Below are 12,260 nucleotides of genomic sequence, written 5' to 3'. Positions count from 1 at the left end.
ACTCTAAAGCTATGAAAGATGCTCCATCTGCAAAAGTATTTCCTAGATAAATTTTTAATTATTCTTGTGTAACTGTGAGAATTGCTGCTGGCTGTTTCCTTAGAGTGCAAAATTGAAAGCAGGGATAAAAAAAATTAATCTCTCACAGCTAAAATACAAACTTTGTGTTCTCTGTTTCCCACTTCAAGGTTTTTTCTGTGATTAGCATTTTGAAAAATTATTTTTGTCCATTGTTCTAAATCTTGTCTCTTCACCTTACAATAGGGGCAACGTGCATTTGCTTGGACAGCCCTAATGTTTTTCCTCCCTAATCCTTAGATATGGTCCAGACACAGCAGCTGAATAAAAGTGTATGAGAAACAACCTCTTGTTCCTTTCTCAAGAGGAGGAGCTGGTAACCCATGACTGCTGAGCTCTGTGCCATTTATTTGTTATATACTGCTAATAGATTGTGTCATGGCTGTGCTCTGCATGTGTCAGCATGCACGTCTGAAGTACTGTGTGCTAGTGCCATACAGATATGGGATACATGCCATAAATCTCATATATGGTACCATATTATACACACACACTTATGTCAGTGTACAGATAGACCCTGCAGAGGTTGGGCTGCCACAGGGCTTGCTGTGTCCTCTGGGTGATGCCCATGAACGTCAGTGAGCTGATGACCAAGGCTGGAAGTTGCTCTGTGTGGTATTCTGGCCACACTCCCACCAGGTTCTTCATGATAAACTGGTAGGACTGGTGGCATCTCTGTGTGCGAAATAATGCTGGGACTGCTGCTCCCTGAGACCCTCTGGCCATAAGGTAAGTGCTGCTCTCAGGTGAATTGGGATGTCAGCTGTTCCTGCAGTTAAGCAAGCTCCAGTCTAATCTGTAATTATTTGCTGAATATGATTATCAGAGGACTTGAGTTATGCTATGGTTTTCTGGAGGACCCAAACCTAGCTTTTCATCTGTGGACATTGCTATCCTATAGGCAGGTTAACTGCTTCATAGAAGACTTAAAATTAGGTGTGGCTTTTTGCAAGTTGTGTAGGAAGAGGGAAGTATTATCTGAAAAAATTTTATTGCATTTGTTCCTTTAAACTTGGGGCCCATGGGTGGTTTTTCTGCAAGTACGTGTTGGCAGTGCTTTCTCATTTCCTTGGAAAAAGAGTCTTCAGAACTTACTTCTCAGGCTATGATTGCCCTTCCTTTTGGAGAAGGAGAGAGAAGAAGTCAGGGAGGAGGCCTTGGCTTCACTATTGTTAATCACAGCAAGCAAGAGTCAGAGTTGCCATTGATTAATTCAGGTTATAGCTTGTGCTATCTTGCCTGTCAGATTGAATGCCAGAGCTCAACACTGTGATTATAAAATGCAATCACAACCAAATAAAGAGGCAAGGTGAAAACTGAGTTACCTTCATTTAGTAATTGCAGCTAGTTAGTGGGACAAAAAATACTTTCAAAAAATGCACAGATGAGACTTGTCTGGTGTATGAGGTGCTCTTCATGTTTTTTCAGTGTTTGTAGAGAGGACACTTGCACAGCAGTTTTATTTATATCCAGGCTGCCAGCTCAAGGAAGGAAAGCTTCAGCAGAAGCTGCCAGAGACTTGGGGCCACTTACTGCATCGCTTGCTTAGCAGTAAATTCTCTTTCGAAACCCTCTCAGTTTTGTAGGCACTCATTTTTACACTTGCAAAAGTGGGTGGCTTGTCATTGTGTATCTTGGCTGTGATGGTGTAGGAGTCTGTTCTGTCACCAGCACCTGTATTCCTTAATCAGCCCTACTCTTCATTATGGTTAAATTAATGAATTTTATTCCCAGTTGAAAAAGATGATCAGCTAAATGCCTTTGTGTGCTTGGCCTCTGGAGGGAGCAGACAAACAAAAAACCAACCAGGAGCAAGCAGGGTGCCTCAGCATCTCAGTAGGAAGTTTCTAGTCCTGGCTTTCAGGGACTCTGAGGTGCTCATGTCTGTGATAAGTATTGCCAGCAATGGAAATAATTGAGATTTTTTTTTAGGTTTTTCAAAGTAGGTCACCTTCTTCCTGAAGAAGCAGCTGATTGGAAGATGTTAGTATGGGCTTAGGTGCACCTTTGGCACCTAACACACACAGTGGATACTGCTGTTGCCAGCTGGAGTAAATACAGCAAAGAGCAGCAGAAGTACTGAAGGATCCCCGTGGGACACCCAGAACTGTGTAGTTTATATATGTTCCACTATCAGTCATGCTGGCTGTCAGGGAGGATTCAGCCTTGTGCCAGTCCTCAAGGCAGTGACAGGACACTGTGGGGACTGTGTTTAGCCTCTGTGCTTGGAGAGGAAAGCCAAGTGCTGCACAGGGCTTGAGGAAACAGCTTCTGACTTACAAGACTTTGAAACTAACTGTAGGAGACAGTGGTGAAAGGTGGAGAAAGGAGCATTAACGAGGTTTCTGAGAAGAATTTTAGTCTTTTTCTGCCTGACCCAGTAGAAAGATCTGCCCTGATCATGAAGATGTACAGAGAATTTACAGTGATTAAGCTGTAGTCTTGAAGTTCTGTCAAAAAGCCCAAGCCCTTGAAAAGGTGTAAAGACCTTGCTGCCTTTTTACCCACTGGACAGTGACTGTTCCAGCATGCCTTGGCAGGTTGCTCTGGAGTACATTGGGATGTTAATAATGAGCTGTTGCAGCAGGTGGCTGACAAGAGAGAGTCTTGCAGCAGCTCTGACACAGGGACCTTTTTGTCTTGAACAATATGCAATGACAATATGCAGCTAGATCATAACCTTTGCTGAAAATGGCAGAAGGAGCCAGTGCTAAGTAACTGTGGATTGGAATATACAGAGATGGATCTTCAGATCTGATTCTGGCAGCTCTGCTACTTGAAAGCATCTTAAACAATGTCCTAAGACCCATTGGTGTCCAGCCTCACTGTAATTCCTTTTGAGTGACTGGGTCAGAAGGAATAGACACCTGTATCTCACTGTGGTTGTCAGCTGCATCCCCTTAACAGCAGCTTATACAACTTCCAGCCTAGTCATGTGTCTGGATTGCTGCTGTTAACAAGAGTATGGGCAAGTGAGCAGAAACCTCTTCCCAAAACAGGGCACCAATTTCACAAAGGTGTTGGAAATGTGCAACAGCCTGTTTCATTAAAAGTGTGAGTGTGCCACCTGTAAGTGGAACAAATACTGTTAGAGGTGTATTGTTATCCTAGTGCCAACTAGTGAAACAGTTGCTGAAAAGTGGAAAAAGCCAGTATTAGCTTGTGCTTTTTTTTAACGTATGCTTTAGTCCTCAACAAGTCCCATGTCTACCCCTTCTCCCCCCAGTTTGAATTGATGCTATCATATTGCCAGGTGTATGTTTTGTCCACAAATGTAGAAGAAGGGGTCTCAGGCTTCATTAGAGGTTTTAAACTAAACTGATGTAAAGCTGCTGTTTAGGATTACAAAAGTCTAGGTTAACTGCAATATTTAGTGTAGGATAGTACAGAAAATAATGCATGGTTACAAAGAGAACATAATATAGCCAGTAGCTGATTGTGTGTGTTTACAGGCAGTTTAAGTTAACCTGTCAGTAATTACATAAGCAGATCTTGGAGAATCAAAAAACACTGGAGATCTGTCTCTGGTCTAGGACATGGGGAGGCATTTAGAGGAAACAGCTTGAGTGCCAAATAGCCAATTACTTTATATTGAGAAGACTGCATGAGTGTTCCTGATTACTTGTGTAGATTGACATCTAAATCAATTACAAAAATAACAGGGAAGGAAGGAGAGTATGACATATAACAGTTTCCTTCATTACCTAAGCCTTCCTTATTAATGGTTTTCAAAATATTATTTACTCTTGAACAGGTTTTGTGGATTTGTTTTGATGTGTGCATGCCTAAAGAGGGTAAGTTGTAAACCACTGAGCATTCCTCAAACAAGAACTCTGAGAAACTTAAACTTTCAAGGTAATTTGGGAGTTACCAGCGATCCTCAGAACAAACTGAAGAGCACAGCATGTGAGGAGAAAATGAGATCCAGTGGAGATCTATCAATCAAATTCAGATTAGGAGCTCCTGCCTGTTTACATATTTTTTAATATTTTTCACCGTAACAATAACGAATGCACCTAGTTTGCACAGCTGAAGTACTATATCTATATGATTTCTTCAGCAGATATTATTATATTGTACTATTTACTATTCAATAAGAAGAAATCAGAATCTGCAGAAACCTTCTTCTTTCTTGGCCTAAGCTGAATTAGCAGTAGACTGTGAATCTTTGCAACAGATTTCACCACTCTAATTCTTCTGTGAAATTAGTCCTTTAATGATACTGAAGTTAGTTTTATGTTTTTTGGTATAGAGTGGTTTTTGTTGCGAACCTCTTTTTAATCTGGGTCACTTCACTGTTCCATTTGTGTTAGTGCCAGCCAAGCTGAAGGGAGAATGCACAGAGAAGAGCAGTGGAGGTGCAGATACTGCTGAGAGCTGGTGTAGCCTCTGCAGGCTTTGAGGAAACCCTGGCTTCAAGCAGCTGTTTGACTCACAGAATTGCATAGGCTGGAAGGGACCCCTGGGGATTGCAAGTCCAATGTTTTGTGCAAAGCAGGTCAATTTAGAGCAGGTTGCCCATGGCTTTGTTCTGTTGCCTTTTTAGTATTTTCAAGGTTGGAGGTTCCACAGCCTTTCTGGGAAATCTGTTCCAGAGTTTGAAAGCAAATAACTTCTTTGCATGTCATTGGAATGTCCTGTGCTCTTAGTTGCCTCTTGTTCACCCAAGATGTGCAGCCAAGAAGAGTCTGGCTCTCTTCCCCTCCATCTCAATTACGTAGTTGCAGAAAAGAGTACGATTTCCCCTCATCATTATTTTCTCCAGGCTGAGCAAATCCAGATGTATGAATGTCTCCCCAGTATTGTGCTCCAGTTCCATCAGGAATCTTGTTAGTCATCCACTGCTCATTTTTCTCATGTTGGGGAGCCCCAAAATGGACACAGTGCTTTGGACCAGTGTCAGCATAACAGTGTTCTTCACTGCTGAAGAAACTGAAACTCACTTCTGAACTAGGCATTTGGTGTATGATTTTTTTGTCCACTACTGAGCTGTTGAAGCACTTGATCTGAATCACAAGAGCAGAACTTGACTCCAGTGATCTGAACACTCCTGACTCACCTCTCTGTTAGAGAAGATAACTCAGCTATTGACTGAGCAGAAATGGAAAAATACAATTAGGAAGTATTGCATTAAAAATGTAGAGGTTCTCTTTTTTAATTTGCTTTTTAAATTAGCTTATATCTTCAGCACAATTAGAAGTGCCTGTAACTCTACTAAAAACTGTACCACAGACCTTGCTACTGGTTACTGTCATAATCACAGATAGATAGATCTCAAAGTGTTTGGAAATCTTGGAACTAAGCTTCAAGGTGTGATTTATATCTACTGAATCCTAGCTCAGAAAAGTAAATTCTGGTATAGAGAATAGGACATATTTCTCCTACCAGAAGGACTTTCAAAGGTGTAGTTGCTTGAGCTGGGAGTTTCTGGGGTTATTTTTAAGTTCCTGTTTAAACAAAAGTATTTTTCTTAAGCCTATAATCAGTTTGAGTGTTCATTCTGTAGGATCACTTGTTCATCCTTTAATTTAATTAGCTAGCAGCCTTTCTTCTAGGGAGGTGCTTTTAGAGGAAATAAGTGCAACCACTGGAATAATTTAATTGTTGTTATTCTGAGACTCTGTCCCAGCCCCGTTTTAAACTCCCTCTCTGTGTCTATCTGGATTTGATGGAAGGACTATTTGTGGATAAAAAATTGGTTGGATGGTCACATCTAGAGGGCAGTGTTCAGTGGCTCCGTGCCCAGATGGAGAACAATGTCAAGGACTGTCCCTCAGTACTGGGACCAGTGCTGTCTGCACTGATGACCTGGTGGGGTCAAGTGCACCCTTTGCAGATGGCACCAAGCTGAGTGGTGTGGTGGCCACACCTAAAGGATGGGATGCCAACCAGAGAAGGGCTCGAGAATACTTGTGGATGGAAAGCTGGGTGCAAATGGGCAATGTGCAACTTGCAGCTCAGAAAAACAACCATGTCCTGGGTGGAATCCAAAAGCAGTGTGGACAGAGAGAATTTTGCTCCTCTACTTTGCTCTGGTGAGACCCCACCTGGAGTGCTGCATCCAGCTCTGGGGTGCTCAGCAGAGGAAAGGCATGGATCTGTTGGTCCATGGGAGGGCCATGACTACAATCCCAGGGCTGAAGAACCTCTCCTTATGAACAAAGGTTGAGAGAGTTTGGGCTGTTCAGCCTGAAGAGAAGGCTCTGGGGACACTTTGTGGCAACCTTCTAGTATTAAAAAGGGCCTAAAAAAAAGATGGGGATGAACTTTTTAGCAGGGCGTGTTGTAATAGGACAAGGGATAATGGTTTTAAACTGTAAGAATTTAGTTTTAAACTAGTTATAAAGCAGAAGTTTTTTATAATGTGAGTGATGAATCACTGAACAGTTTGCCAAGAGGTGTTGGATATTTCATCCCTGGAAACATTCCAGGTCAGGTTGGACAGGGCTCTGAGCAACCTGGTCTAGCCGAGGATATCTCTGTTTATTTGGGGGGGTGGCTGGGTGGTGTTGAAATACATTATTTTGAAGTTCCTTACTAATTCAAACTATTCTATTATCTAATCCAAAGCCCTATTTATTTGTCACTGCCTAAGTGTCAGCAACTCCTAAAGTCAAAGTTTTCTATCTGCAATACTTAAGTCAAAAGATTCTTCAGCTCAATATTCTAAGTGAACAGAATTGAAAACCCTTCCATAGCCAAATACCCACTGTCACAGACAGGTGAGTGGGAACAACAGTCACCAGTGGTTCAAACAGCACCAGCTTTTACTGAGCTACTGGATCAGGTACTGCATGAGACATGGGCAGGTAAAAGGAGATTTCTACTGCTTGGACTTCAGCAAAAGAAAAAAGGAGATCAGACATAGTGTTTCAGTCCATCCTCAGGTACTTCACTTTTTCTCCCCAAATGCGGGACTTGGCATTTTCCTTTCTTGAACTTTACACGGATTCTGTTGACTGATTTCTCCAGTCAGAGTCCCTTTGAATGGCAGCACACTCATCAGATGTGTCATCTACTCCTCCCAGTTTTGTGTCATCTGCGAAGGGTGCAGTCTGTCTCATCATCCAGGCCATTAATGAAGATGTTATGCAGTATTAACTCCAGGGTTACACCACAAGTGACTGACCTCAATCGAGCTCATAACTGATCAAAACCCTTTGAGTCCAGCAGTTCAGTCAGTATTCAGTCCATCCCACCATCCATTGATTTTGTACATATTTTAGCATTTCTCTACAAGGATATTATGAGAGACAGCATTGAAAGCCAACACAGATAACACCCACTGCTCTCCCTTCCTCCACCAGGTCACTTACATGATCTCATCATAGGGAGGCATAATCTCCACTTTGTAAATCAATCCTCACTACTCCTCAAGACCTTGTTCTCCTTCATGAGTTTAGAAATCATTCACATCATCACTTTCCCAGGGTTTGAGGTGAGATTGGCTGCCCTGTAGGTTCTTGGATCCTCCTTTTTGCCTCTCTTGAAGAAAGCAGTGACATTTGCTTTTTTTCCAGTCCCAAGGAACCTCCCATGATCACTGACACCTTTCAGAGATTAGTGAGGGTGACCTCACAATGTCATCAGCCAGCTCTTTGCTGTTATAGCTTACATAAGTCAAATCTAGATGAAGCAACACATTCCATGAATTGCAGGATCTGCAGGGAGGAGGAAAAAAAAAAAAAAAAACCCTCATCCTTAGTTTTATATGACTGTGAACTTTAACCCTTGCAATTAAGGTTAGTTAATGTTTGATTAATATGTTTTCTGAAGTTTTGACATATATGACAAATATCTAAATGCAGCTCTATGAAACTTCTGTGAAGTTGCATTATTTTTATCTTTCATGTGGATTAGGTGTAGTCCATCAGATACATTCTGGTTTTAATTTCTCCAAGTATGGCTGCTCTGCTCCTCCCATTTAGATACATCATGTCCTACCATTTCTCCACTGAAACTTTGAACACCGGACTCAAAGCAAATCCACAACACAAGAAATGATTCAGATGTACGGCATGTATGGATCTATGCTACCTGCTGAGCATGGGGTGTAAAAGATTCACAGTTCTAATAGAAGACAAGCAGGTTACTATTCCCCAAAAAACAAATAAAAGCAAGTTTGGTGTTATGGAATCAATATAGTTCACTGCAGAATATGTCTGTTTATATCAAATCATTTTCTACAGAACAAAGAAATTAGATACTGCTTTGATAACAGAAGGCCAGAGAAAGGCTAATTACCTTTTGTTTCAGACATGTTGGAAGGAACAGCTGAGTTTATATTCATATTTTAATGTGGTAGAGGCCTAAGTCAACTAAGTTGAAAAGGCAAATGGGTGCCAGGGCAAGTGGATGTAAAGCAGAAGTGTGATTTGAAAGCTTTTCCTTAGTGGAAGTCTCTTGCTGCATTTCTAACTCCATAAAGTAGGTTGGTGAGAGATGTTGTCCCAGTTAGGCAACTCACCAAGGTGTTTCCCATATATTGAGTCTTCTCTTTCCAAACAGGCTAGGTGACAATCTTTTACTACCACTCATGAAACCAAACAAGTTAATAAATGTATTATTTTAATAGTAGGCTTTATTAATAAGGATATGAAGACCTGAGACCTGCTGCAAGATCATCAAAATGTTGCTTGAAAGGTACCTCTGAAGGCTGTTTTTTTCAGTTGGACCAGGTCAGCTGGACTAGACTATGTCAATCTTGGTTTTGCCTGAGTCTTGAAAAGCCTCAGTGACAGAGATTCCTCTGCTCCTCAGGACAGCCTGTTCTGCTGCCCAGCAACTACTCCTTGATTTTATTTTCTGATGCTTGGTCTGATCCTCCAAAGTTGTAAACTGTGGCAATTGCTGTGTCAGACCAGCTGGCAGTGATAAGAGTTTGGCTCTGACACTTTTCTAATGATCCTTCAAACACTTGTGGGCTGATGCTATGTTACTTCATAGCTTCCTTAGCACCTTCAGCCTCTCCTCAATAACTTTTCTTATCAGTCCTCCACTGAACACACTCTAATCTTGCCCTGTCTGTCTTGATCAGAGGTATCCAAAACTATTTCAGGCATGGCTTCACCAGCAGAGATTATCAGTAAATTCCCTGTGAAGTGCTGGCCATGCACCCCAGTGAGAGCCTCCTTCCAGAAGAGCCATAGGTTCCTGTTGAAGTTATTTCAAGATGGACACAGGCTGGTATCACCACCAGCCCTTTAACTGGCATCCTCCCCATTCCTTTATTAGCAAGTTCTACATGCCTTCTTCTCTTAATGAACTTCTTACCTTACAACACTCACTCCTTCTCTTATTGACCTCTCTCAGGTAACTCTGACTCCTTCTCTTGTGGGCAGCTTCACACAGTACTGATTCCTTGTCTTACAGGCAGTTCCACATGGCTCTGACTCCTTCTTTCCTCTCTATATGACTGGCTAAACCCCAGCTCTCCCTTTCCTGGCCACCTAACCCTGTCTGGCCCTCACACAGCATCTTCTCACTGTATCTGTCCCCTACATGATCAGACATCCCTTACCTCCTTACAACACAGCCAGCAGGCTCGGTCTCACACTCCAACTCAAACTGCAAATGCCTGTCCAGCTAACCCACTCTTTTATATCCCCCCAACTGATTGAGCAGGTACAGAGTTTTCACTCCTTGGTAATCAGTTCAGCTGCAAGTCATTGGGAAAGATTCCCTCCTGCACTATCCTTTCAGCCTAGCTACCCAGAGGTTCCTGTTCACCCTGGTGTGTGCTGTAATCCACAGGATTGTGACCTTGCCAGCCACTTCCTACTCTGTACCCATACATGGGGCAATTCCAGCTGTTCCAGGGGCAGAACTTCATACTTTTTATAATAATAATGATGTCTCCGTAATCCTTAAGCTTTTCAGGTACCTTCTAGTTCAGCAACCTTCTGAGTTGAACCAGCAGCTGCTCCCTGACCTCAGTGTTACCTGCTAAGAATGAGCTCTGCATTGCAGCCAGGTTGTTGATGAAGGCACTGAATATGGTTGCCAGTATTGAGCCCAGGCTGCTCTGCTGATTACCAACCAAATATTGAGTTACAGCTTCCAATTCATCCAAACAGGTGGTTTGTCCAGTATACGCTTCTGCTGTTTCCAGAGGGGAAGGGTGGGGAAGATTTTGTCAAAAAGCCATATTCAAACCAAGGTATGTTGCAGCCACCACTCTGCCCTTGCCCACAGGGCCAGACATTTCATCACTGCAGGCACTCAGCAGATCAAACATGTTTTTTCTTCCTAGGCTGTCTCCACTGATTATGTGTTCCCTGATCTTTCCACTGACTGAGATATAGCTGGGCCATCCAGAGAGCAACCCTTCGATCTTCAACCCCTTCCAACCCAAACCATCCTGTGATTTTGTGATTCTGTGATTCTCATCTTCCTTCTTGCCTGTTTGTAAGGACGAGGGTTGATGGTGGCTTCACAGTCAGGCCCACCAGGTCTCCCAGTAAGCCTGGGGTGATTCCCATTCAGCCCAGTGGATATGAACACATAGAGCTTCAATAACCTCTTGGTCCTCTGTTGCTGGCTGCCCAGTTCCCTCCCCAGTTGTGTCTGTACAGGCAGGAGCTGAGGAGCTGACTTTGGCTCTGAAGACAGAGGCAGAAAAAAGGCACTGAGTTCATCAGCTTTTTTGTCACAAGTCCTGTCTAGAAGTCCATTTTCCCTGAACTTGCTTCTCCAATTAGCAATCTCCAGAATCTGCTTTGTTCCAATCTCTCAGCAGTCACAGCTCCAGCTGGGCTTTGGCATTCTTGGTTTTGACACTAAGTGCCCCACACTGTGGGTGTTTTTGTGTCTGTCAAGTGGTAGTGATTTACTTGGGACATTAAAATATATATTTTTTTTTAGTTTGGCTAATCAAAATCACATAGAAGAGATGGTCATTCTGACTCCTGCACACTTTTGTTCCAGTAGGTCAAGACTTATGAATGAACATAGAAAAATTACTCCAACTGCAGAAGCAATTGGCAGCTAGCAGGAAGACATGAAAAAAATGTCTGAAATTATAACCCAGTTAAATGTGATTAATACAATATCAGTAAAAAATTAATGGGATTGTTTTGTTTTTTAAAGAAGGAAGATGCAATTTGCTAGGGAAGACCAACGGGTGACTTGTAGGAAGGCTTTGGGTTGGTCTGCCATTGGGAAATGTTCTTGGAAGAGGATCATACACGCACGCACTCAGAGAGTAGTTTGAGGTCTGGACTGGGATCAAGGCTAATTTGATTGATGAAAGCTTAAATTTTAAAGTAGGGAACAAAGCTGGGAAAGGTTCATTTAATCTGCATGATGATAATGTAGTGAGAAGGGAATATCAAAAGGTCAGAGGAATGAAAGTGCCAATACAGATACATGGAGTGAGAAACTGCTGGCTAAAAATTAGCCTCTTGCAGTGGCCAGCATGAAGATATTGGATTGGTAAAACAAACAGAGTCAGAATGCAAAACTAGCTAACACAGATATGTGTGGAGGATTAGCAATTGTGGCTGGAATAATAGGATGGAATTACATGCATAATTTAGGAAAGATGGAGAAAAACAAAAGATGGTGAAACAGCATTATACATTAATGACTTCAGAGAAAGGGAAGGGATGGTGTGAATAGCAGGAGTCATATTTAAGTGAAGATTGTTTAGAAAAAGAAAAAATACTGTACTGTACTGGAGTATCAGAGAGCCTGCAATATCTAAGAGAGCCTGGGAGTTGGATTTAGACAAGGATGTAGATGTCTGTCATGTCAATTGGAAAACAAAATAATTACCTTTAGTTTCCCCATAAATATGGAGATATAACATTGTAAGATCTATTTCTGAAAGTGCTAACAGACCACTACACTGCAGTGAGAAGATATGTAAGAGTGCTATAAAAACTTTGCCATAGTTTTCATATTTGTAGAAGAAATTTGTAGAATTATTGAATATTTTTAACTACAGGAAGATAATTTCTATTACTTCAATATGAAATCAAAAGAAATTCTGAAATGTCAGAATTTTCATTGAATAGGAACTCTGGTTTTAGCCAGCATAGTTTTCCAATTTTCTCCAATTAATTGTGATAGTTGCATCTGGTTGTATCTTCAAATTGAGCTTGAAGACAGAGTAAATAACTTCTGTCATAAATACCACAATATTAAATAAAAAACAAACATTGAACATTCTAATATGCAGT

The sequence above is a fragment of the Oenanthe melanoleuca genome, chromosome 1, assembly GCF_029582105.1.
Source record: "Oenanthe melanoleuca isolate GR-GAL-2019-014 chromosome 1, OMel1.0, whole genome shotgun sequence".
Classification (NCBI taxonomy): domain Eukaryota; kingdom Metazoa; phylum Chordata; class Aves; order Passeriformes; family Muscicapidae; genus Oenanthe; species Oenanthe melanoleuca.
This window is presented reverse-complemented; position numbering follows the sequence as displayed.